General features: G+C 43.8%; 1 protein-coding gene across 2 annotated transcripts in view; it reads left to right on the top strand.

The window, feature by feature from the left end:
• cdh2 (cadherin 2, type 1, N-cadherin (neuronal)) overlaps positions 1-1,368 on the top strand; it is a 32,644-nt gene extending 31,276 nt beyond the window's left edge. Inside the window, exons 16-17 of one of the 2 annotated variants that reach the window (XM_035524177.1) lie at positions 1-42; positions 128-1,368. The exon at positions 1-42 is cut by the window's left edge and continues 211 nt beyond it. The gene's annotated coding sequence lies outside the window, so the exon portion shown is untranslated. The other variant, XM_035524176.1, reaches the window with a different exon arrangement.
• Positions 1,369-2,392: the final 1,024 nt, after the last annotated feature.

The raw sequence follows: 2,392 nt of genomic DNA, 5'->3' as shown, positions 1-2,392 counted from the left end.
TCCTCCCAGCTCTGGGCCGACCACACACCAACGGAGGGAGAGGTACAAACGAAACGAAAATAAAGATAAAATGAGTAAATAACTACAAGAAAATTTTAATTTTTTTTTTTATCATGGACACGGACAGTGTGTAAAAATCAGAAGAATGAAGAAACTGATATTCCCACAAGAGAGGATACGAGAGAGAGGGAGGGAGAGAGAGAGAAAGGCGGATCACCATGGCAACAAAACTGGCTCTTTCCCAGGTTTTCCGCTAGAGCCAAAGAGAGTCGACCGAAGGAATCTCGACCAGCTCTGGATCCAGACGGCTTTTCCTCCTTTGCCTGAGTGAAGTACCACTGGTACGAAAAACACAAATCACACTACACTGAAGAAACGCTCAGAGAACTAAGATGGACACTGAGTTACACTTGAATCTCACAGTACAGAAGCACTGGGATATTAACGTGCCTTTTTGTACATTTTTGTTTTCGTTGTCGCTTTATTTCCGCTTTTAACCTCAGACCTGATCACTCGGTTCCTGCCCACTGGTTCTCCTGAGTTTCGGAGTGTTTCTGTCGTAAGCCTGGTTTTCCAATGTGGCTGCGCCTTGCCATGCTTCTGTTTGTTCGTTGTTTGACCCCCATCCTGTATCAAAACAGAGTCAGAACAGAAACCCAGAGAGCCACATTGTACAGTCATGCTAGAAGTTAGTTTTCGATTTGTGTCATCGGGTTTCCTTTTCCCTACATTCTTCATTTTAACTTATGCAGCAGAGGGGAATGTCCCACCATTGTTGGGTAGCAGAATGTTTTCGTTGTTAGTTTAATTACTTTTTTATGTGATATATTATTTTACACAAATAAACTATTCCTTTTGCTCACGCTCCACCTGCCTTAGTCAGCCATGATATTCTTTCGTTTTTTACTTCACTGTAAATGAAATGATGTGTACATAGCTTTTCTTCTTCTTTCTTTTTTGTTGATGTAGTCTATGATGAAGTACAAGGGAACATGAAACTTGTATATGTATAATTTGGACTACAAATGAAAGGCTTTTTGCATGTTTTTATCTTTTCGGTATAAAAAGGTATTTCCAAAATTTGTTTACCCACACACAAAAAAAAAAGTCAGTCTTTGGAAAGGCAGCAGCTTTCTCCAGATCTGCTCAAGCCCCCGGCTCCTGTCCTCCTCCCTGAACTCCATCCCCTCTTCACCTCCCTCCTTAACTCCCTTTACTCCTGATCTCCCCTCAACTCCCTCCGCTACTGAACTTCCCTCCGCTCTGCCAATGTAAATGAAGGTTTTATTTCTGCAATCTCTTCTCGTAGCTGCTAGTCTCTGTCGTCCCAGGCCTTTAGTGTAGTTCTTTAAAAATGCCTCCTCCTTCCACCCCCCAAATTCTGCGCGTCCAGCACTCTGGAGGCCACTTGCCCTGCTATAGCCCGAGGGCTGTTCGTACTGTCAGAAGGCCGCCGGCCTCGCACGCTTCTTCTCTGCCCCTTAGACATTTCTTAGGGCTCTTCAGGAGACAGACCGAAAAACAGAGCCCAATACCAGAGCTATGTTGTCGACCTAATCCCTGCTGCTGTCTCTCCATGTGGAAGGCTGAAGGGTGTTAGAGAGTGTGTGTGTGTGTCTGTGTGTGTGTGTGTGTGTGTGTGTGTGTGTGTGTGTGTGTGTGTGTGTGCGTGTGAGAGAGAGAGAGAGAGAGAGAGAGAGAGAGAGAGAGAGAGAGAGAGAGAGAGAGAGAGAGATAGACAGGCTGTAGTCACAGAACGGCCCAGCAGCACTAGTTTTAAAAGCAGAGCATGTGTACTTCCTGGGTTCGCACTCAGGTGACTGATGGCTGGAAGTTGATTGACAGTTGCAGGATATAAGGCAGGTGCACAGAGTTCTGTGGGCTATGACTGAAGTTACTTGTGGATGTTATGACCCATCGCAGCCCACCTGGCCAATAAAGTCTAATTTTGGAAATTTTGATTGTCTTGGGGTTTTTTATAATTAGTGTCTGTCCTATACGTGGGATTTTGGTTCACCATCTTTTGTGTCATAAACTGTTTGCATCCTGTGAGGATAATGAAAATGTTTTCACATGCTCAGACATCAACAAATGGGCACTATAGGAAATAAATACGTTAGACCGAGTTATACAAATAGTCAAGGTTCTTTTTTGTTTTTCTTCACACATATGCACATTATTTCTATTGTAATAAATCTTATTCAACCAGATATTCTCAGTTCATTCTGATTATTTAGATTTGGAACACATTTACAGGCCAGTTGCTTAAGCCACATCTGCCTTCTGTTCGTTTTCTTTGGAAGGATGCAGGAACAAGCATGTGCACCCTACACCACAAGGCAGTACACTGTGCACGCACACAAAGCGCCTACACAGACACAAACTGCTGCTG

Source organism: Electrophorus electricus, chromosome 3 (assembly GCF_013358815.1).
Source record: "Electrophorus electricus isolate fEleEle1 chromosome 3, fEleEle1.pri, whole genome shotgun sequence".
Taxonomy (NCBI): domain Eukaryota; kingdom Metazoa; phylum Chordata; class Actinopteri; order Gymnotiformes; family Gymnotidae; genus Electrophorus; species Electrophorus electricus.
The sequence above is the reverse complement of the archived record's forward strand: the minus strand, read 5'-3'. Positions and strand labels throughout refer to the sequence as shown.